Genomic DNA, 24,459 nt, shown 5'->3' with positions numbered 1-24,459 from the left:
ATACAGTCAATCCCTATGAGGGGCGGGCTTACTCTGTTCCGGTTACACTCGGTACAACCAGGAAGACGGTCCGGGGTAACGACGGACAGGTAAGCCTGCTCTCCGTTTATTAACATACAACCGAATGGTCTCTTCTCCGAACTCTATCCTAGAGACTGAGCTTTGAGCCATCACTGGCAGTACTCAGAGGCGTGCTCCGGCATTCGCTTGTTGTCGGCGATTTCATTGGCATTTATGCAATGGACATGCTCACTTAAGGTCCTGGTCAATTCGTTTTCCAGTAGAATGTCAGCATGGTTTTGTCCATCTTGGAGTTAGTTAACATACCTATGTCTGTTTATTGGTTTTATTGGTTTTATAGTCACACAGCCTTTTGCTCAAACAGTTGAATATACCATCCTCTGTTTTTTATGGCATTGGTTAGTTCTTTCTCCCCCTTTTTCTTGTCTTCTAGAGCGTTGCCTCACGCCCTGAGTTGTAACCAGGAGTGTAGGTGCATCCCTGACTTTTTGCGGGTAAGAAGACATTGCAGTTTGTACGCATGACAAATGTTTATGTACGAGACATTTGTATTATGTCAAAAAAACGTAGTAGATATGTTCAGCACATTTCATTCATGTATTATTATTCTGTTTTGCCTCCAGGTGATTAAGTTACATCACTACGGTGCCACATATCCACAGATAAGTAGGTACTTTGGTAGGTTGTATCGTTCTCTTTCATCTCACTCATCACTTATTCACATTTTTGCAGTAGTGTTACCTTATGGTCCTGACGAAAGCCACTGTCATTGGGTAGACACAGGGTGGCTGAAACATGTTGACCCACGAGGGCGCGGCCCTATAACATTTGTGGACGCGTTTCCCTCATAATTTCTGCTGTTTTTAGCTTGATGCCATTGGATACAGAATAAAATTATTTTTCCAATGACAATCAATTTTAAATCACTTCTTTATTCCACACACTGCATCTAGACTCACCACACTTATGGCAGTCTTTCTCATTCTGAGATAACTCGTCCTCCCAACTACAGGAATCAAAACATCCCTGAGCTCCTCCTTGTTACAGTAATCGAAGGAGTTGTAGCTCTATAACTACACCAGGTGTAGTTATGGGAGGTCCCAGATGATGAAGCATGCCACTTCGGTGAGTGATGGGACTTGGCCCTCTTTATGAGGACTTTTTTCATGTCTGAACGTGCTGTCATGTCGCTTCTTTTCTTTTGAGAGATCGATTCAGACCCGCAGACTCTACTTGTTGTGTTAGACCCTCTGTAAAAACCAGGACATTGTAGAGAGCCATCCGGTCACTCCGCTACATTGTTGCCACCGCACGCACTCTCAAGGAGATAAATAAACGGAGAGAGAACGCTCGGGGTCTTCCCACCGCACGAGAACCACTGTGTGACCAGCAGTTCATTTCAGGGCATTAGGCAGCCGCGGTGCGTCCATTGGGGCATTGGGGCGTAGCCCCACTAACCATGGACACGGAGGAAGATTGACGTCTTCACCGGCCGCCGGCCGGAGTCAGTCAGGAGGAGGACGCGTTGCTGAAGGGGGTGGGGCAGCACTAGAGGGTTGGGTTAGACACAGACTAAGTGACAGCAGCAGCAGGGCAGGCCCAGTGCGCATGTTCAGGTTTGGATTGTGACCAGCCCGAACATGCGCACTAGTGTAGCCTGTAGTGCCCTGCATTATGAGAGCGAGCGAGGGCGAGCGCTGCTACTGGTCAGTGGCCGCAGCCCCCGTTCTCCTATGGGCGGGGACAGTCCATGCCCGAGCCAATCCTGGCGCTGCTGGAGCAGCGTCTGGATTGGCTGAGAGGGTTGCCACGGTGCACCAGCCACTCACGAAGGCGCCAACGCGGCGGAGGACCCCGGCACAGGAACTCACAGCAGAGGCAGCGCGGACCCGGCAGTCAGGTAAGTTTTCACTTTTTTTGTTTAATTAAACCTTACTTTTAAACCCCCCCTCGCGTAAACCCCCCCAGCGCAACACCCCCCCGTGCGACAAATCTCCCGGCACGACAAATCCCCCCGCGCCTCCCCCACCGCGCGTATTGCGAGCCCCGACTGTCCAAATATTGGGAGACTGACATGTTACAAGCCTTAATAAAACATGCTTCTAAAATAGTTATAGACATTTTGTCTAAAATTCAACTCGGGTGCCCGTTCATGCACTGACGATTAAATTATTCATGCTCGCAGGCTCCCCCTTAAAATCGAGTATATTTTATTTTTGCAATCACGAAACTTTCCCATTAATAAAGCACGGCTCGAAAAGGGACCATGCGTTCATACCCTGACTCCCTGGCCTACCAGACTCAGTGATTTTCTCCTCATCAAAAAAGACAAGCTCCTGCAGTTTCTGGGAAGGAAGAACGGGGTGGCTCAAGTGTGGGACTGAAGGAGTTGAAGTGGGTGATGTAATGATCATGTCTGATGTGGTACCTTCTGTAACAATTATTACATTTCCTAGTATTGCGAGATAATTTTCGTTGATAAAAAGTAGCCCTCATTGCAGAAGAGATTGGAGATCCCTCTACTACGATATCTCCCTTTCACAGCGAAGTGGCGGGAATCATTTCATTTTATTCTACGGACGTGCAGCATGTTGTGAAACAGGCATGTGGAGCAGGCATGCCTGATTATTAACCCCTGCTGCAGAAGACTTTTCATTTTAGTGAGAAAAACAAATCTCACATCAGTTTTTCGCAAAAGAAAAACAGGCGCTTGGGTTTAATTCTCAGTCAGAGCACGGTACGGCACACAGGCTTGAGATATATTGAGTGTTAAATGCCAGTATCGATGCAATAAAGATGGTACACAGTAAGTAATAAGCACTTTCCAGATGAAGAGCTACTTTCAACAAAATGTCAAGCTGCCTGGGATTATGAATTATTACAAATAAGAAATGCATCTTTAATTTTCAGATTACTAAATCTTTAGTTTCCAGGTAACAGAACTGGTCTGCTTTAGATATACGACTGAGGGACATTGCAATTTTTGCTTGAATACTTGACACGTAAAACAAAGATAAAGTTTCAGGACAATGGCTAAATCTGACCAGTTTGATCTGGAGTCACCTTCTGTAATCCCAGTAAGTAACTGACATGTGGCCGTCCCAGGCGGGCAACTAGAGCCAAATTTCGGGGGGGGGGGGCTGAAAAAGATTTCGGCGGGGGCTAAGTCTTCCAGCCATAGGCAGAGTGGCTGTAAGAAGGGGTGAAAACACAACAAAGCCTCATTAACGAGTAAATGGTCTTTTAAAGACCTGTGAAGTACTCGGGTCCGGCTGCAATTAGACAGACGCCAGCCCGCGAGGCTGTCTCAGCTGGGCTGACACACATGACGGGGGGGGGAGGGGGGGCTGAAGCCTGGTGAGCCCAATGGGTGTTGCGCGCCTGGGTCGTACTTAAACCGTATTAAATAACACATCCATTTAAACCCCACCTGTGTCTACTCTACCTGACATCTCGTCTTCACTTGCAGCAGAACTCCCCAGTTCTGTCCATTTGTCACTTACAAAGAAGTCATATTGGCCAAGCCATGGGGTTGGCAAAAATTCTACTACACATGGTGCACGGGGAAGCGCCCGCACCCACCGCACCCCCCTTCCTACGCCACTGAGTGAATTACCCCATTAGAAAGGCCACCTGCCATCCCCCATCTACCCACCACGGGCAAACACCTATGTGAAGTGTGTGTACAAAGCTCAGCTCAACCAGAATCACGGTAACAGCGCATTGCGCTGCCTCTTTTATATTCAGTATTTTGTAACACTGTTTTTCTTCCCCCGCCTTTCGTTGTTTTGTTTCCCTGTTTTCCCCTTGCTTGCCATTCGTTACTCTAGAGTCTAATATTCAGTATGTTGTAAGACTGTTTTTCTTCCCCCGCCTTTCCTTGTTTTGTTTCCCTGTTTTCCCCTTGCGTGCCATTCGTTACTCTAGAGTCTAATAGAGTCGGAAGGCCGTAGGGGAAGACTGTGGACTTTTCTTCAAGTTCCTGACGCTCCTGCGGAACGAGCCTGGCAACCATTACACTGCTGTGCAACTTCTTCTACTCTTAGAGCTGAGATTTCCATGAGTCTTATAGTCTGAATTCAGCACCTGAGCATAATAGGACAGAATGTATGAAGCTCTGTGGTAATACTGAATAAGCAGCTACCTATGTTATGCCATCTATTAATGTAATAACTGCACTTTCACAATTGCTTTATTAACCTTCCTGCTTTCTCAAATTTGCTTCAAAATGCACGATTTTTCTTCTTTTTTTTCAAAATTTTCTTGGGGGGGGTAACCCCCCCAAACCCCCCTTTTGGGGTTCGGGCTCGCTCGCTGCGTTCGCTCGCTACAGTGCTGTATGCTATTTCGTTTGCGCCCCACCACTTTAAAATCTCACCCACCGCCCCTGGCATTAGGGTAGGCCCCAACCCTGCGGGTGGTCACCCTTCCACACTGGTGATGAGGCCAGTGCCGATCCCGCACCTTGCTGGGTCATCTGTTATGAGCGGCGCAGGATCATTGTGCTGTCCAAATGTGCTTCACAGCGGAGCGCCAGATCTGCTGCTGCTCCCCGGGCTTTGCCTATCCTGCTGTGAGCATACCCCCGCTGACTTCCAAGTGGATGAGGTCTGGAGCCCCCCAGCGGCATCTGCCTAGGCATCTCTGGCAATCCGACGCTGTGTGATGAGCACTGGAGATCTCTTCCGTCCTGAAGGGTGCAGCCCCGCTCAAGTTCTCCTGGAGTGTACAAGCCGGTCGAGAGATCCCTGCAGCGATCATCATGGGAGCACCTGACTCCACCCACCTTAGCCTGAGGTGAGCCCGCTGGGGCCCCACGTGTCGCACGTACACGCTGGGAAGGTAACCTGCAGCTGCCCTACCCACCGACAGGACTCTGGAATTTTTTGTTTTTAATAAATAAAAATGGAATGGCAGCAGACATATGAACTGGCTCCAGGTTGCGCGCCGCTAGAGTAAGGGAGGTACACAAAAAAAGAAAAGAAAGAGGAATAACACCCCACAAAGGAGAAAGACAAGAATTAAACACATCAGGAAAATGAACTCGCAGGGGATGAAAACAGCAAAGCCCAGTGCACTGATCCTGAAAGGGGCACAGCAGAGGTGAGCTCTCAGGAAGCAAGCCAACCACAGCAAGTCAAGCAACCATGAGGACACAACCCCAAGCAGGTGCAGTTGGCCTACAAGCAGGCGCTGCTGACCCTCAAGCAGACGCCGCAGCTCCACGTCATGTTCACAACCACACCGCGGTAACCCCGCTACCTCCATTCAGAGAACTCGCAGACCCTGCAACAGCGGCCCCAAGCTGGAAAGCCTGGTTAGGGCGCCTCAACCATTATTTCAGGGTCACAAGGGAGACAGATGGGACAGTGAAGAGGTCGCTGCTAATATACTATGGGGCGGAGAACTCTATGACCTATTTGAGACACTCCCGAACACAGGGAACGAGGATGACTACGAGGCGTGGTCGCAGCGCTTAATCAACACTTCGACTCCCAGCTCAACCCGGAGTTTGACCGATTCAAGCTGCGGCAGGCGAAGCAGTCCGACACTGAATCAGTGGACATGTTTTATGCACGACTAAGGCGGCTGGCAAGTACATGCACGTTTGCAGGCCAAAGAGAAGAGATAAGGGCCCAGATCATCCAGGGGTGCCGATCAGTGCTACTCCAGTGGCTAATCCTCCGCCACCCCGGAATGTCGTTGGACGATATCCTCATTATTGCCCGGTCTCATGAGCTGTCAGACGCACAAGAGGATGAGATGGAAGCTGCCCTCAACAGAGGCGCCACCACGTCAAATGCTCCCCGGAATGTCCCGATTAAGGAAGAGAGGGTCGAAGCTGTCCACAGGCATCCGAACCCCATGCACACCATCACAAAGACCTAGACAGGTGGAGCCTGTGGAAACTGTGGAGCAGAACACCCCCCAACTGGCATTTGCTTTGCCAAAGGGAATGTCTGCTCCCGGTGCGGGAAGCAAAACCATTCTGCGATAGTATGTAGAAGCGTCAGGTCCTGGCCAGCTTTCACCAAACCACACGGAGCCACGCAACACATTCACATGACCAGCACGCCCAGGAAGAGAGCATGCCACACGGGCGTAGTTTCGCCATGGAGGACGATGATGATGACTTTTTCGTCATATCATTCGTAAGCCGCTCAGAAAAGCAAAGACGCCCTCCCCCATGTGCTCCGTCAAGTTGTCACGATCCACTGTTCAAGCGCTGATTGACACGGGGCGTCCGTGACTGTCATGGACTCGGAGCAATACTAGCGAGTATCTCCTCGACCGCTCACTCTCACAAAAGCAAGTATAGACACCTACGGCGGGACGTGCCCGCTCCCCTTATGAGGAGTGATTGAAGTAGAAGTCACTAGTGACAGGCACACGACGAGGGAGAAGTTCCACGTTACCAAAGGGAAGAAAGGGACTCTCCTCAGCTGCCACATGACAGAAGACCTGGGCCTAGTCTTTTTTGCGAACCACGTACACAACTCCCATGCTGAGGCCATCCTGCAGGAGTTCCCAAAACTGTTTGAGGGCCTGGGCAAGCTCAAGGGCAAGCAGTTCAAATTACATATTGACTCGTCCATCAGACCAACAGCCCTGAGGCACAGGAGAGTGCCGTTCCACTTACAACTGCAATTAGTAGCTGAGTTGAAGAAGCTTGAAGACCTGGACGTCATCGACATTATGTCCAGCCCAACCCCATGGGTGTCGTCACTGGTCATCGCGCCAAAGCCCAAACAGCCCGGGCCATCTGGCTGTGCATTGATATGCGCCTCTCAAACCAGGCTGTCAAGAGAGAGCAGCACCTAACACCCACGATGGACAACATCATGGCAGACCTCAACGGGGCATGTGGTTCTCAAAGCTTGACCTGAATGCCGGATATCATCAGCTGGGGCTCCAGCAGGAGAGCCAATATATCACCACATTCTCCACCCATGTGGGCCTCCAGAGGTACAAGAGACTGAGCTTCGGGGTGTCATCAGCCGTTGAAGTCTTCCAAAATGCCATCAGGGAGACCCTATCCACCCTACAAGGCGTTATCAACCTTAGCGATGACATCCTGGTGTTTTCAAACATGCTGGAGGAACACCAGACACATCTGCGGGCTACCCTCCAACATCTGGCAGATAGCGGCCAAACCCTCCATAGAAATGAAATAAATACCAGTATTTGTAAAGCGCACAGCTACCTCCGAAGTGGTGTCCCGGCGCTGGGGGCCCTCGGGAAGATTAAGCGAGCTATTGCCCAGAGTCACATGATGCTGGGCTAACCTGATGCCGGCACCGGGGATCGAACCATGAACCCCGTAGTCCGGCACCCTGGCCGCTGCGCCACACCTCTTCCATAGAGAAAAGTGTTCCTTCTACCAAGAGTCAATCGACTTCTTTGGGTACGTCTTCTCAAGGGAAGGGCTAAGAGTGGATCCCAGGAAGGCAACTGCCATCCGGTTGGCCCAAACACCCCCCACACCTACGGAAGTCCGCAGCTTCTTGGGGATGGCCACCTACTGTGGCAGGTTCATACCAAACCTGGTCTCTCTAACCGAATCACGGTGAGCCCTTACATGCAGCAGGACTACATGGGCGTGGACCACCGAGGCAAAGACTGCATTCCAGGCCATCCAAACTGCCCTTATCAACAAAACAGTCATAGCCTACTTTCACCCTGGAAGTTGCACCAAACTGGTAGTAGACGCAAACCCAGTAGGCCTAGGGGCCATCCTCCTCCAAGAGAGCAGCATTGACACGTGGGCACCCGTTGCGTATGCCAGCCGTGCCCTGTCGGACACAGAAACCATATACGCCCAGATCGAAAGAGATGCCCGGGCCATCGAGTGGGGTGCCAGCATTTCCATCTGTACCTCTATGGGCAAGAGTTTCCGGTGGTGCCGGACCACAAACCGTTGATTCCTTTGTTTGCGGGAACTGGCAACTACAAGCCTACAGGTTCGAGGTCATATTCCGCCCAGGGGCCCACAACCCGGCCAACTATCTCTCAAGGCACCCGGATACGATAGATATGCGACAACCACACACAGAAAAACACACAGAGGCATTCGTCAGGATGGTCACCCAGTAGGAAAGCCCCAAGGCAGTGACACAAGAAGAAATTGGACTGGCCACCGCGATGGATGAAACCCTGAGAAGAGTCAAGGAAGCCCTGCTCGCTAGAGGATGGGCACATTTCATGCGCTCAACGCAGAAGACCATCTGGCACGGCAACAACTATGGAGGGTCTGCATTAAACTCAGTGAAGGGGAACACAGCGTCGTGTTGCAAGGCCACATCATTGTGATCCCGAAGAAACTGCAAGACCAATTCATCGGACTGGCGCATGTCGGGCACCAAGGAATGGCAAAAACCAAAGCACGCCTGTGATACAAGGTTGGGTTTCCCGGCATGGATGCCATGGTGGAGGAGAAAATCCAGAACTGCCATTCGTGTGCAATAACAGGCAGTGACCCTGCCCCAGCCCCCACGGAAGAACCCAGTGAAAAACCCTGGTCGAGGATCAGCATTGACGTCGGCAGTTTCCCCGTCCGCCACAACACTCTAGTACTGATGGACTCCTACTCAAAATTCCCTGTCATGGAAGTGGTCGCGTCGACAGCATTTGCTCGGGTCCAAACTGTCCTCGATAAAACCTTTGCATTACTGGGCCTCCCTGAGGAGGTCAGGTCTGACAATGGACCCCCATTCCAGGGACGAGAGTTCCAGGAATACTTGGAGGGGAAAGCCATTCGACACCGGAAGATCACGCCGCAGTGGGCACAACCAAATGGAGAATTAGAACGTTTCTTGAGGACACTCAAATGGGCTTTGCGTATTGCAGGGGAAAGGGGAGAGGATGCAGAAAGATCCCTACACCAGTTCCTCTATGCATACCAGCAGACCCCCCACAGCACCACTCGCTGTGCACCATCTCACCTGCTCTTCAGACGAGCCCCACGAGACAGCATCCTGACAGATCCCACCTGGAGTACCCCGGAGAGAGACAGCACGGCGGTGCAAGCCGGAGGGAAAAGACCAACCACAAGGCAAGTCTCGCCAGAGGCGCCAAGACACCCTCACTATGTGTAGGTGACTACCTGGTAGTCAATGACCAACACCATGGAAGTTCCGGACCCCGCGTGAGCCCGAGGTGTGGAGTCATTTGCATCCAGGAGACCATGGTCTCAGCGCAGAAAGGCAGGTGGGTGGTCACCCTGAACGCATCCTTATTTAAGAAAGTGCCCGGACCTCGCCTGATTAAGATGGGCTCCCTGAACTGGAGGAAGCAGAGAACCTCCTGAGTGGTGGTCTGCCGCCCTCACCAACTCCCAGCAGAGACCCTAAAGAGACACGGGCTAGCGCGGCCACACAAGCCCTAGACATCTCCTATCAGGACACCCAGAGTGCGCCAACGACATGCAGTCCGGCGGAAGCAAGGGCCAATTCCAACTCCCGGAGTCAGAGGTACCCTGCACCCAGCCAGCGGCTCAGGGACTTTGTGTGCGTTTCACCTTGTGCATGAGTTTAATGTGATTGGTAGTGGCTAAAGAAAAGGAGGGATTTATTTATTTATTTGAAAAGTTTTATATAGCGCTGGCTAGACCCGGAGGTATCAGAGCGCTTTACATGAGGACGAGCATTGTTTCCAAGCATAGTTACAAGTTACATAGTTACACAGTTTCAGAGCATAGTTACAAGTTGCTGGACCGTAGTTACATGCGTTAAAAACATATACGTAAGGGAAAAAGCAGGTAAGGTGAGAGATTCAGGGGAGAGGAGATAGGAGCTGGGGAGGTAGACAAAGAATAAAAGAGGGAAAGGGATGGGGAGGGTAAAAGAAACACAACCGGGAGACAAGGAAAAACAGTGTCCAACGTCCGGTGTGCTGTGATCCCAGTGGAAATGGTGTCATTCCCTTACCTCCGTTTGTGTGGCTCCCTTTACGCTGTGGACTCTCTCAGAGGGTTCTCTGAGACTCCAGGGCATACATACTGGATCCCTCCCCAAAAAGGGGAGAGGGAGTGCTTTGGCAAGGGGCTCCATTCCCACACCTTCGCTGTGTGGCTCCCATTGATGCTGTGGACTCTCTCAGAGGGGTCTCTGAGACTCCAGGGTATAAATGTTGGATCCCTCCCCAACAAAGGGAGAAGGAGTACTCTGGTAAAGGGCACATGGTTACAGAAGTTAGAGTTGTAACAGTCCAATAAGGAACAAACAAGTCCCCAGGAGAGGAAAGAGGGAAGGGGGGGCAGGGGGCTGGGAAAAAACAGTTGCATTACATAAGCACTTTGGATTACATGAGCTACAAAGGAGATACAAACAGAGAAAACAATTGCAAATGTACAAGTTGCAAAGTCACTCAAGGAGGAGATATAAACAAGAAAAAATTGCAAATGTACAAATTGTAAAGTCACTCAAGGAAGAGACACAAACGGAAAACTCTAAAATCACATAGGAATGGTAGTAAGTACAAAGGTCTACTACATACACTAGTGGTTAGAGTGCTATATATACAAAGAGTAAGTTCACTCAGGATTACATTTTACCAGCGATTAGGCTTGGACAATTATATATTACATATTTACATATATATATATTTATGAGTTACAGAAGCATGGCCCAGGCATAGGGAAAAAAAACAGGCAAGGGGAGAGAAATACAGGGGAGAGAGGAAAGGAATAAGGTAGAAAGAGTGAGGAAGGGAGGGAGGGAGGAGGTAGGGGAGGAGGTGATCAGTGATGGGATCTGTTTTGTCCATGCCAGACCCCCGCACCCCCCGACACACCGCAGTGCAAGGACCGCTCCTTGAAGCCAACCCGGGGCAGGCCCATAAAGCCACCATCTTGAGTGCGAAAGCCAACATCTTGAGTGCGACCAGCTGCGGGGAAGATCGTTCCAGGAAGCACACAGCCTAATGTCTCCAAATAAATGACATTACACACATAAATATAGGCCAACAGGAATAACTGCACCTACTTAAATGATAAGAGAGAGGAGGTAAAACACACCTCAGTAGACTGTTCTGAAAATGCAACGCCTTTGGAAAAATAACGACATCTTCCTTCATAAAGTGGTCTTAGATCAAGATGCTTTGAAGCAAAAACTCCATCAACAATTGCACAACAAAATGCTGCAATAACAATCCTCCCACCCGCGCTCCACGCTCACCGCCTCCTGCTGCGTGAGTCCCGTGAGGTGAGCGCAGGGGGCACTACGGCACATAACCGGCTGCTCAGGCCCGCATCACCCGGTCAGCGGTCTCTGCCCCAACACCATAGTCAGTTCTGTGCTCTCTACTCAGAAATGGATGTAGAGAGTCATCCGGGCTCTCCACTACATTGTTGCCACTGCAGGCACTCTTTGGGGCGGGCTCGTCCTGAGAAGATAAATAGAACAGCAAGAGACCGCTCGGGTCTTCCCGTGGCACGAGAACCACTGTGTGAGCATCAGTTTATTCCGGGGCATTAGGGTAGGCCCCAAACCCGCGGGTGGTCACCCGGAACTGTCCAGACATATCCGGGACAGATCCGGTTTTTCACCAGCTGCCCAGGCAGATTTCGGAAAGTTTGGCTCATGACCCGGTTTTTAGAGGGAGTCAACTGAAAACAGTGAGATGTACCTTTTAGGTGTTATAAAGCTGTACTAGTTGGCAGCTGTTATAAGTAAGCAATTTAGTTAACAGGTATGATGTTGGTTTTAGAAATTACATTTTATTTATTTTCTTAGTGCTTCTTCTGTGTTCCTATGTTGATGAGAGCTGTCATTCTGCGCTGCTCCGTTGATGTAAAATTGTAGTCCTTCGTCTATTTTTGCTGAATGTCCCGATTTTTAGGTCTCGCCTGAGTCAGCGCATGCGCTGCGCTGCGGGACATTTAGTAGGTGGGTTTCCAAAGTGCTGCCACAGGCTTTTGGTGGCCTAAAGCTTGCATGCACGTGAGCGTGCACACGCGCAGTCGCCATCTGTCTTTCCTCCGTTGATCGCGATCACTTTCACTTTCGCCACACGGCCGTGTCACTTTCATGGCCGTGCGGCCAATGCTTGTTGCTTTTGAAATCAGTTGTTCCTGCAGGGAGCGGTTCCTGGCATGTTGTTGCTGCAGAGAGCGTTTCCTGCTGTATTTTTGCTGGAACGATCCATCCCTGCCTGGTTGTAGCTGCATGTAGCGGTGCCTGTCTGGTTGTACCTGAAGGTGGTGCATGCCTGCTTATTGCTGCAGAGAGTAGTTCCCGCCAGGCTGTTGCTGCAGAGAGCTGTTCCTGGCAAGTTGTTGCTGCATTGAGCTTTGTCTCCTGTTTTATGCTGCAGGGAACGTTGTCTGCCAGGTTCTTGCTGCAGGTAGTGGTGCCTGACGGGTTGTTGCTGTAGGCAGTGTCCGCTGGTTTGTCGATGGGGGGATCAATGTCTGCAGGTTGTTCCTGCAGGCAGCAGTTCCTAGGGGGTTGTTGTTGCAGTTTATTTCCCGTAAACAGTTTAAACTGCTTTGTGAAAGCTTTGTAATTAGCGGCACTGGCAGTCAAGAAATATTGATCTAGTCAAAGCCTTTGATATTAGTTAGTTTTCAATTTTTGGAAGAACTCCACAAAGAGGAAGTCCTCTGAAAAAAGAAAAGAAAAAGTTTGGGTCGCTCTGCCCTTTTTTGCTGTCGAAATGTAGTAGTACATATACAATTATGTTCACCTGCGATCTCGTGCCTCTCTACTTTTATGTGTGTTTAAATTGTGTCTAGTTTACGTTGGCAATAACGTATTTTTTTCTCTCAAGGGGTGGGGGGGACACTTTTTTCTCACGTACACATGACAAACCTATTCCTGGATATATACCAGGATCCATAGATGAACAGATCCACGCATACACGAGGGAAGTACAAATCTGTAGGCCAATGAATTTCTTGTCTGCGTTTTCAGATTCCCCATCTCATCAAGGAATGAGGTGTACCATACCACGACTTTACTGACATTGATTTTTATTTTTTTTCCCTCCAAGTTGTGCTCCATATTTTATTCCAATCGATTACTCTTCTGGTAGGCGTTTGTCATTTTATTCTTGATTCTGACTCCCACCTTCTAGCCTTTTTAACATGTTTGTGTATTCTTAAGCCCGACCTCCTCTAGACTGTGCTATCTCCATATTTACGTCCTTGATGTACCAGAAAATCGTCTCAGAAGCTCTATTTAAACCGTTCATCACCTTGTTATCTTCTGCTTTTTCTCCATATTGCTTTTTTCTCTTGAGCAGTGATGTTTAAAAATTGACACAAACAATGTCGCTGATCATGCCTTCACAGTTAGTAGCAGTGAGCTAACAAACCGTTTTTCCCTGATCTTGTTTTATTATTTACCAAATTATTCACGTTTGTCTAAAGTACTCTCTTTGGCAAATTGTTTGTAATTTTTGTATTCATTTTAGAAGATCACCCAGACACATCCTGGCTTCTGATAGCACCTCTCTCACTTGTACTGTACCCAAGTTTGCGCTCACCAAGGTAGCCGCATTTCCAACTAGCTTTTTAAAAATATATTTTTCCTCCGTTAATACCTCCCTGATCTTTCCAGCTCCTCTTAGCCTTCCTTTTTTTGGGATATCCACCGTTTTGCAAAAAGTAGACAATGATGCAGGGACCCGGCAGACCCTCAGCTTAACTGTGATATCCTCCCTCCATTTTCCAGCACCCTCTTGCTCATTTTGATTGGCATGCTTAAGCCAGTTTGCATCCTGAGGCTGTAAACTTTGATATCCATAGCTCGAGAGTGTCAAAACGTTTCCTGAACTTCTAGTAGACCGCATGCATCTCTCTTCCTCCATCTAATTCCCAAATGTTCGGCTCCTGCTGTTCCTTAAAGATTTGCTGCATTTAATCTTTTCTGTCCCCAAAAATGCCTCCATTTCTTCTTCATAAAGAACATTTAACCTAGGCTCACTCTCCAGCCTTCGTCCACGCTTAAATCCTGGTACCATATGCACTTATCAGGCCAGTGCCACTTCTGTCTCCATAGAGTGCTTGTAGCAGAAGGTAATACTGCCAGCCACTTCCTAATCCCCACGCACCTCGCAGGCTCTCCCCCTCTTGCTGAATGACCATGCACATGCTTGCTTCAGGCACCTAAATCTGAACTCTTCCCACCCGTCCATGAACTAAACATCTTCACCTCTTGTCTATTTGTGCTTCTGCTTGCCTTTGGATTAAACCCAGAACTTTGTGACTGGGGGTGAATGTTTGCATTGTTTCAGCATTTCCGTCCATCATTTGTTCCTTTTGCCTTTGGATATCAGGCATTGATTTCAGAGGAGTCGACTTTTTCTCATTCCTCTGCGTAATGTTTTCGCTCTTTCTCTTAACCCTGCTGTGAGAAAGTGGCTCTGTATATACTGTTCCCTAATAGGTACAGGGTGTACAGAGTCCACAGTCCCCAAGGGTTTGACAGAGGCTAAAGTTAGATATAACCTTACTCTCTATAGTGGTAGCTTGATCGAGCAGTAAGGCAGTATCAGAGGACAGTGTAAAGCATTTGTTGTACACACTCAGTCAGCAAATGGTCTCACACACTCAATAACTGAACTCTAGGCCAATGGTTTATATATAAAAAATATATGCTTGTTTTATTTTAGAACCAACACTTGGCATTAAAATATACTTTCTCAGAATTAGATGCTTTATATAAATATTTTTGCAATATGCAATTGACTTTTGTAAACAGTTACAAGTGGTTGCAATAGGCAACACTATTTTAAACACAACAATGCAATGGAAATTTCAACTTATTTGCAACAGATTACTTTTAGGATTACTTTTGGAATTCCAGGACTGGATCCTAGATTCAGTCCTGGGTCAGTACTTAGAATCAAGTGATGAAAGTCGACTTAATTACTGTGATGATTTTTAAACAATATTTAGCTATTTTAAAAGTTGACACTTCGAATATATTTCAAAGAAAACAGTCAATGATTCCCTATGGAAGAAAATTCAAGTTGCAGGTACAGTATGTTCTCGTTACTTTTGTAATCCAGTACTGGGTACCTAGACTCAGTACTGGGACCTTTATCCAAAACAGGTAAGTAATTACGGTTTCAGATATTATACGATTTTTAAAGAATATTTAAAGATTGCAGAAATTGACAGAAGAAATTTTACAGAAAACCAGTCAATGATTTCCTATAGGAGAACATTGGATTACTGGTAAGTTCAGTTGTAAGTATTTTTTTAGAGTCAGTGCTGGGCACCAAGATCCAGCACTGGGAGCTCACCTAAGAGCAGGTGAGTATGTTCGTTTCCGTTACTCGGCTGATTTTTGGTGAATATTTTAAGATTTGAAAGTCCACACTTTTCAGGAAAAAGCCAGTCAATGTTACCCTATGAAGAAAATCGAGTTATCGGTTTAAAGGTAAGTACTCGACTGGCAGAGTTGAGGTTCTGGGAATAGACTCAGGTGTCCCCCAGGGTCAGGTAGGTACAGTTGGTTCACCCTCAGCGACTCTAGGGCGGCCAGGTGCAGAGAGAGTTAGGCCCAATGTTATCCTATGAGGAATAGGGGGGCCTTGGTTGGTGGCTGCTGACTAGCAAGCCACGCGGCTGTGGGAGCTGGGCTCCTGGTCACTTACTCAGGGCAAGTGGGGAAGCAGGTAGGTGTAGAGGTTGCACTGCCAGGGCCAGTCGGGCGGATGGGTGCAGGGTGCTTTTGAGCCTTCGGGCGCTCAATTGATTTCAATGGGAAATCTACGGTTTAGAAAAAGACTGCAAGCTCGGGGACGAGGATTCTTCAGGTGCCACCACCACTTCGAGAGGTAAGTTGGGTAGTTGGAGGATAGGTAGGTACCCCGGGATTGGGCACAGGGGGCCACGGGGCACCACGTGCAGCGGTGCCTTTTGGTGTTGGGAAATCTTACCCTCTGTTGATCGCGGTAGGGGGGGCACCTTGTTCTGAGGCTGCAGGTTTCTTCAGGAGTGTCAAGGGAGGTCCTTGGGTGCTGGACTCGGGGTCACAGTCGCCGTGGGGTCGTCCTCGTGGTCTTTGTTCACTCCGGCACTGGCCAGGCTTGGCTGGTGCAGAGTGTGCTGGGTTCGCGATTCCGGGCTGCTGCCAGGGATTAGAGGTAGGTTTTGAGTAGAGCCTCTACTCATGGGAGTCCCAGGGGCTTAGAGCCAAAAGGTAGCCAGGTTCTCCGGGGTTTGTGAGGTTGCTGGCCACAAGAGATGCCGGGTTGGAGCAGGAGCAGGTTCGAGGGTCGACAGGCCGGTAGGGCTGGGGCCAAAGCAGTTGGTGTCTTCCTCTTCTTAGCAGCTGCAGGGCTGGTCTTCTTTCTTCTTGCTCTTCTTTGTATTTCGGAATCTGGAATCTGGGGAAGGAAGGTTCAGGGTGCCCCTAAATACTAGATTTAGGGGCGTTACAGGTAGGTGAAGTGCAGGGACCAATGGGTCCCTGTCCTGGGGTGGGTACACCCCTATCCTGCCTCTCTCCTGTGGGAGGGGGGCAGTAGCCTAGTCCTGATAGGGTAGGGCTTCCCATCTTCAAGATGGCGAGAGCCCAGAGATGTGCTTCACCTCGCCTCCCCCACCTGAGGGGTGGGGTTGGCAGGCTGGCACATCCCCTGTCCTTATTTGGGGTTTCCGGCCAAGCTTCCCGCCAGAGTGGGGGGTTGCAGTGGCCTGGGGAAGCTCACAGAGGCGGCATGCCTTTGAAGCTTCCCCCTGCCCATCCTGGGGGAGGAGATTTAGCACCTCGCCCAGGATGTGCATCGTTGCAGGCCCAGGAGAGCAGGGGCTCTCCCACCCAGGGGTCCAGCAACATGTCTGCTGTGTGGCAGCCTAGGCAGCCTCAGAGCAGATGTGGATTGTAGGTTAGGTTTAAGGGGGCATCTCTAAGATGCCCTCTGGGGTGCTTGGTACATTAAATCCCACACTGGCATTAGTGTGGGTTTAATGTGGTGAGAAGTTTGATACCAAACTTCTCAGTCTTCAGTGTTGCCATAATGGTGCTGTGGAGTTCGTGTTTGACGAGCTCTCAGCACCATGTGCTCTTAAATGGCAGCACTGCACTTGCAGTGCTCAGGAATGGACCTGGGTACTGTAGGGGCACATGGCTCCTGCTCCTGTGCCCACACCATTGACATAAGGCACCCAGCTAGAGAGGTGTCTGATGTATGCCATGGCAGTGTAGGTGATAGGCATGGCACACAGGGATGTGTGCCATGTCGACTTTGTTTTGTCTTGCACCCAGACACCCAGCCTGCAAAGGCAGTGTGTGTGTGTAAGGGTACAGGGCCTCTAAGGGTGGCACAATGAGTGCTGCAGCCCTTAGACGCCTTCCCTGGTCACAAGGCCCTGGGTACCTAGGGTACCATTTACCAGGGGCTGACATGTGGCCAGGGTTTGCCAATTTGGGTTTTGTGTGCTTTAGGGAAGGAACATAGGCCCTGGGCACCTGATTGGCAGGAGTCTAGGGCACACTCAGTCAAAGTACATTCAGCAATTCAGCAAAAGTGGGGCATACCATGCAAGAAAGATGGCACTTTCTCACAAACCCCCCCCCCCCAAACAAAATGTGATGAGACTAACCTTGCCCTATGGAGTCTTCATTGTCTAAGTGGAAGAACCTGGAAAGTCCATCTGCATTGGCATGGGCAGTCCCTGGTCTGTGTTCCACTTCAAAGTCCATTCCCTGTAGGGAGATGGACCACCTTAGTAGTTTGGATGTTCCTCTTTCATCTGCATTAGCCATCTGAGAGGTCTGCGGTCAGTTTGAACCAGGAAGTGAGTACCAAACAAGTATGGCCTCAACTTCTTCAGGGACCAAACCACAGCAAAGGCCTCCCTCTCAATGGCACTCCAATGCTGCTCTCTGGGGAGTAGCCTCCTGCTTATAAAAGCAACAGGTTGGTCTTGACCTTCATCATTGGTCTGGGATAGGACCGCTCCTATCCCTAGCTCAAAGGCATCAGTCTGCACTATGAACTGCTTGGCATAATATGGAGCTTTTAGAATTGGTGCTGAGCACATTGCTTCTTTTAGGGTGTCAAAAGCCTTTTGGCAACTAACTGTCCAGTTAACCTTCTTGGGCATCTTCTTGGAGGTGAGTTCTGTGAGGGGGTCACAATGGACCCATACCCCTTCACAAACCTCCTGTAGTACCCAGTCAAGCCAAGGAATGCCCTGACTTGGGTCTGGGTTGTTGGAGCTACCCAGTCCATGATGGCCTGGATCTTGGGTTGTAAGGGTTGTACCTGGCCTCCACCTACAAGGTGGCCCAAGTACACCACAGTGCCCTGCCCTATCTGGCATTTGGCTGCCTTGATAGTGAGACCTGCATTTTGCAGAGCCTCTAAAACGTTCCCAAGGTGGATCAGGTGATCCTGCCAGGTGGAGCTAAAGACTGCAATATCATCAAGATAAGCTGCACTAAAGGACTCCAGCCCAGCCAGGACATGGTTCACCAGCCTCTGGAAAGTGGCAGGGGCATTCTTTAACCCAAAGGGCATCACAGTAAACTGATAATGCCCATCAGGGGTGGAGAATGCTGTCTTTTCTTTTGCTCCTGGAGCCATGCCAATCTGCCAGTACCCTGCAGTTAAGTCAAAGGTACTGAGGAATTGGGCAGCCCCTAATTTATCTATCAGCTCATCTGCTCTTGGGATAGGGTGAGCATCTGTCTTGGTGACAGAGCTGAGCCCACTATAGTCCACACAGAACCTCATCTCTCTCTTTTCACCTTGTTGATGAGGTTTGGGGACCAGAACCACCTGGCTGGCCCAGGGGCTCTCAGAGGGTTCAATGACCCCTAACTCCAGCATCTTGCTGACCTCAGCTTTGATGCTTTCCTTAACTTGGTCTGACTGTCGATAGATTTTGTTTTTGACAGGTGCACTGTCACCAGTGTCCACATCATGGTTACACCAGTTTGTCAGACCCGGGGTCAGGGAAAAGAGGCTAGCATACTGTTGCAAGACTTGCTTGCAGTCAGTCTGCTGTTGGGCAGAGAGGGTGTCTGAGAAGATCACACCATCTACTGACCCATCTTTTGGGCTGTAGGAGAGGAGGTCAGGGAGAGGTTCACTCTCTGCTTCCTGTTCCTCATCAGTCACCATCAGCATGGTGATGTCAGCCCTGTCATTGTAGAGCTTAAGGCGGTTCACATGGATGACCCTTTTGGGTGTCCTGCTAGTGCGCAGGTCAACTAAATAGGTGTCCTCACTCTTTGTTTCTAGGATAGGGTAAGGGCCACTCCATTTATCTTGGAGAGCCCTTGGTGCCACTGGCTCCAAAACCCACACCTGTTGCCCAGGTTGAAATTCAACCAGTGCAGCTTTTTGGTCATACCAGTGCTTCTGGAGCTCCTGGCTGGCCTCAAGGTTCTTGGATGCTTTTTCCATGTACTCAGCCATTCTGGACCTTAGTCGAAGCACATAGTCTACTATGTCTTGTTTGGGCTCTTGAAGAGACCTCTCCCAGCCCTCTTTTACAAGACAAAGTGGTCCCCTTACAGGATGACCAAACAGAAGTTCAAAGGGTGAGAAACCTACTCCCTTCTGTGGTACTTCCCTGTAAGCGAAAAGCAGGCATGGTAACAGGACATCCCATCTCCTTTTGAGTTTTTCAGGGAGACCCATGATCATACCTTTCAATGTCTTGTTGAATCTCTCAACAAGGCCATTGGTTTGTGGGTGGTAGGGTGTAGTAAACGTATACTACACTCCACACTCCTTCCACATGTGTGTTAGGTAAGCACACATGAAGTTGGAACCTCTGTCTGAAACCACCTCCTTAGGAAACCCTACCCTGGTGAAGACACCCAGGAGGTGCTTGGCTACTGCAGGAGCTGTAGTAGTCCTAAGTGGAATTGCTTCAGGGTACCTAGTAGCATGATCCACTACCACTAGAATAAATGTGTTCCCTGAGGCTGTGGGAGGTTCAAGTGGACCCACAATGTCCACTCCTACCCTTTCAAAGGGGACCCCCACCACTGGTAGTGGGATGAGGGGGGCCTTTGGGTGGCCACCTGTCTTGCCACTGGCTTGACAGGTAACACAGGAGCTGACAAACTCCTTCACCTTTTGGTGCATCTGGGGCCAGTAAAAGTGACTCACTAGCCTTTCCCAAGTTTTGGATTGCCCCAGATGGCCTGCTAGGGGGATGTCATGAGCCAAAGTTAGGAGGAACTCCCTGTACTTCTGTGGCACGACCACCCTCCTGGTGGCTCCAGGAGTGGGGGTTCTTGCCTCAGCATACAGTAATACCTATTCCCAATAAGCGCTGTGGGTACCACTGACATATCCCCTTGCTTCTGAAACAGCTTGCTGCCTCAGGCTTTCAAGAGTGGGACAGGCTCGCTGACCCTGGCACAGCTCTCCCCTAGAGGGTCCCCCTGGGCCCAAGAGTTCAACCTGGTAAGCGTCAAGCTCCATGGACTCAGTTCCCTCAGGGGTATCCAAATCCTCTCCCTGTGGAGATGGGTCCTGAATGTTTTGCTGTGTAGACGCTGGTTCCCCAGTCTTCTTACCTTTTCTCTTGGTTGGTTGGGCCATTATTTCAGTCTCCAGACCTACTTTTTCACCCTTCCTCTTGCTCTGTGCTCTGGTTTGCACACACACCAATTCAGGGATGCCCAGCATGGGTGCATGGGCCTGTAGCTCAACCTCAGCCCCGGCTGAGGTTTCCAGATCATTTCCAAGCAGACATGCAGCTGGCAACTTTGGAGAGACCACTACCTGTTTCAAGCCAGTAATTCCCCCCCAGCCTAATGTCGCCATGGGATGACTAGTGGTGACACTGTCAGCGTTGGTGACTGGGTAAGGCTTCCCAATCAAGTATTGCTCAGGGGAAACCAGTGTGTCTTTCACCATAGTGACACTGGCACCTGTATCCCTCAGAGCGTCTACCCTAGTTCCATTCACCCAGGGGTACTGTAAGTATTTCTTTAAGTTGGGGGGCCACACAGCTACAGTGGCAAACTCCACTTCTCCCAAGGAGACTAGACTTGCTTCAGTGTGTTCCCAGATTTGCTCAGGGTACACCTCTGATCCCATTTGTATACTTGCTGCCTCAGGAGTAGCTGTACTGGGTGCTTTAGGGGCTTTGTTGTGGGGGAAAGACTTGTCTACAGTTAGGTGTCCTGACCTCTTACAGTTATTACACCAGGCCTTTAAGGCATTATAGTTCTTCCCCCTATAGGGTTGAGGCACATAGGGAGTAGTTTGGGTCCCACCCACCTGAACAGGTTTTTGGGGCCCTTGGAAGACTCAGACTTTTTATCTTGGGGATTCTCACCACCTTTCCCCTGGGGAGGTTTTGTGACCACTTTCTTTTGGTCACCCCCAGTGGTTGTCCTTGTCACCCTAGTCTTGACCCAGTGGTCTGCCTTCTTTCCCAACTCTTGGGGAGAAATTAGACCTAGGTCTACCAAATGCTGATGCAACTTTTCATTTGTGCAGTTACTTAATATATGTTCCTTCATAAATAAATTGTACAATCCAGTAAAATCCTGCACACCATATTCCAGCTAACCAACCATCCAGTGTCTTCACTGAGAAGTCTACAAAATCAATCCAGGACTGGGTCTGGGTTTTGTGAGCCCCCCTGAATCTAATTCTATACTCCTCAGTGGTGAATCCAAATCCCTCAATCAGAGCTTTCTTCATGAGGTCATAGGATCCTGCTTCTGGCCCAGAGAGGGTCAGAAGCCTGTCTCTGCAGTTACCAGAGAACAGTTCCAACAGGAGTGCCCCCCAGAGAGGTTTCTTTACTTTTCTGATATCACAAGCCCTCTCAAAGGCTGTGAACCATTTGGTGATATCATCACCGTCCTCAAATTTAGGGACAATCCCTTTGGGGATTTTAAGGTCAGAAGTTTCCTCCCTATCCTTATTTTTATTATTGCTGCCACCATTGATGGGTGCTAAACCCATCTCTCTCCTTTCTTTTTCTAGAGCCAGGAGCCTGGACTCTAGCTCTAATCTTCTGGCCAGCCTCATAAGGCTGTCCTCTTCACCGGTGGGTCCCCCAGTGATCTCTCTGGTACCAGAGTCACCTGTGTGATCTCTAGGTGCCCAGATGCTAATTCTTGGATTGAAGGGTATGGGTGCCCTCTCCTCCCTACGGGATAGTATGGGGGGGTTATTGTCAACCTCCTCTGCTTCCCCTTCCTCATCTGACTGGCCACCACCATGTTCAGATGGGTGGTCCTTAGCATACTCAGTGAAGTAAAAAAATGTTTTCCTTTTCGAATCCAATGTTTGCTAATTCATTCACACATATTATTAGTAACAACTACCAAGATCAGGTATTCACAAAATCACTCATTATAGTGGAACACTTAAATGCAAGGCAACGTCAATTTATAAAAAATCAATTAAATGGTTTATTTGATTCGCAAAGTTTCTTTAACCACAATCAGATCATAAAAAATGCATTAGATTTTTAATAAAACAAAAACACATTAAAAACAAGTTAAATTAAAAAATACTGAAAGAGACAAAAACACAAATCAAGGAGATTTTGAAAAAAGACAGTCAATTTGTCATAAGCCAGTTAATTTGGAAACCTTATGGGCAACAATTGAATAAGGGTTAACTTCCTCATTTGACACAAGTATTGTATGCCCCTTCCAAATTTAACACAACGGAATTGCGTCGACGCGTTTCGGAGGCTATTCGAAGTTTGTGACCTCCTTCTTCAGGACTATTAGAAATGGAATCTCCTTATCCATGAACGATTGCCTGTGCGACCAGCGCACTAGGCTTGCTAATTGGTTTAACTGCGCTCCTGCGGGAATGGTTTTTTCAATTAAGCACTTCCCTGGGCTTTCAAGGTTCTTCGTGGGTGTGGGCAAAGGACATCTTGTTTACTTTCCTCACTGCGTGCTTCTTTGTAGGTCACTTTGTTCCTTATGTTAAACAATTCTGAGCTGTTAGGGATTCTTTTACTGCTCCGGGTACAATTAATTCGTGGCTGTTGAAGTCCGACGATCTACGTTCCCGGGCAGCTACTTCCGCGTCTTCCGATCGCGGCCAACATCAATAATCTTCTGGCCAGCCTCATAAGGCTGTCCTCTTCACCGGTGGGTCCCCCAGTGATCTCTCTGGTACCAGAGTCACCTGTGTGATCTCTAGGTGCCCAGATGCTAATTCTTGGATTGAAGGGTATGGGTGCCCTCTCCTCCCTACGGGATAGTATGGGGGGGTTATTGTCAACCTCCTCTGCTTCCCCTTCCTCATCTGACTGGCCACCACCATGTTCAGATGGGTGGTCCTTAGCATACTCAGCCAAGAGCTCCTGGAGCCCTAGTTTGGTTGGATGCAGGCCCATTGGTACATTTTTAAGTTTGCATAGGGACCTCATATCCTTGAAAGACAAGTGTAAGTAAGGTGTGAGGTCGAGCTCCTCCACCAGGTCCATGTTATTATTGTCACTAACAGCTGGGTTTGTTTGAGTCATTCTAACCTGACAGTTCTAATCCTCTACCCTGACTATAGTGACTTTTATTTTTCTAAAATTCTAATGGGACTTAAGCAAGGCCCTAGCAAGACTTTTAGTAATTTCAGAAAAGACCAATCAGAATTCTAAAGGCAATTTTAAGAGTTCTGTTGTGTAATCAGATGGTAACCAAGTAGTCCAACAAATGCAAGTTTGTATCCCACCGCTGATCCACCAATGGGAGAAAGTGGCTCTGTATATACTGTTCCCTAATAGGTACAGGGTGTACAGAGTCCACAGTCCCCAAGGGTTTGACAGAGGCTAAAGTTAGATATAACCTTTGTTGGAAATACTCCACTCCCACACCGGAAAGGATGGTGGTAACGGGGTCTCTCCAGACATACACAGTGGTAGCTTGGCTCGAGTGGTCAGGAATCAGGCACCGTGCTAAGCATACGTCATACCCATACAATAACCATGCGTGCATCCGTTCCAAAAACGACTCTACACCGTAAAAATTATGAAAATATCTCTGTTTATCTTCTTTTTCTCTTAGTTGCTGATTAAATAAATAATAACACAATCACAATATCCAAGGCTTTCTAAATAGTGCAGGTCAAATAAATACTGTCTTAATGATTCAATAGATAGGGGTGATCATAAATAATAAAGGCATAAATATAAGTGCATTACATACCGGCAATTAAATATTCTGAGGCAATAAATACTGCAGACCAATAAATATCGTGCGACAATAAATACTGTGGAACAATAAATACAGTGAAGCAATAAATAAGTTAAATACAATAAATACAGTGCTCTCAATAAATAATTAAAAGCTGACAGTGACACTTATAGAATCAGATCACATTTGAGATTACTATGGGCTGATTTGGCCCAGGCACAGCTTGTGGTTAGGTGGATGGCTTGAGGGTGTCTACTCCCTGGCTTGGACAAGGCTGAGGCCTAAACTGAGGTAGATCAAGGGGGGAATACTAGAGACCTGGCTCTCTCACTCTACACAACCCCTC

This window comes from Triturus cristatus, chromosome 6 (genome assembly GCF_964204655.1).
Source record: "Triturus cristatus chromosome 6, aTriCri1.1, whole genome shotgun sequence".
Classification (NCBI taxonomy): domain Eukaryota; kingdom Metazoa; phylum Chordata; class Amphibia; order Caudata; family Salamandridae; genus Triturus; species Triturus cristatus.
The sequence above is the reverse complement of the archived record's forward strand: the minus strand, read 5'-3'. Positions refer to the sequence as shown.